This window comes from Sinocyclocheilus anshuiensis, unplaced genomic scaffold (assembly GCF_001515605.1).
Source record: "Sinocyclocheilus anshuiensis isolate Anshui unplaced genomic scaffold, SAMN03320099.WGS_v1.1 scaffold423, whole genome shotgun sequence".
NCBI lineage: Eukaryota > Metazoa > Chordata > Actinopteri > Cypriniformes > Cyprinidae > Sinocyclocheilus > Sinocyclocheilus anshuiensis.
The window spans coordinates 1100105-1100648 of NW_015549610.1; positions in this window are offsets into that span (position 1 = coordinate 1100105).

The window sequence follows — 544 nt, forward strand, 5'->3', positions numbered from 1 at the left end:
AGAATTTCGAGCCATGGGACGCCCCCGTTGCTTGGAACAAAGCCATAGAGTAAAATCGTTCCCCTGCACTGCGCTGGGACGGCTCGCGGGAGAGCTTGTGGGTGATTCCCGTTTATATCATGAAGCAGAGGTTCACACTCCAGTCTGAACACCACTGGCCACGAGCTTTGGGCTCTGCTCTCACGGAGAATATTTATTTATATAGCATATTTTATTTTAGATGAACTAGAAACAATGTTTAATTTATAAATTTTTATTTTGAAATGTATGTCAATAACAATTGGCTGGAGCCAGGGCCAATGGTGAAAGTCTTTGCGCGAGGAGACCCCGCCCCATTTTGGAGGTTCTGCCCACTTTTGGAGTTCACGCCCCATTTTGGAGATCTCCGGTCTGCAGTTATATCTACTTGGACTGGGGAGAGAGGTGATGTAATAATGTAAAATATGTGAAAAATAATGTGTTTTTCGAACAACCTAGTATGAGAGCCAGTTCTAGTACACCCCCAAAACAAAATCAAGACTTTGTAAAAGAGCATAATAGGACT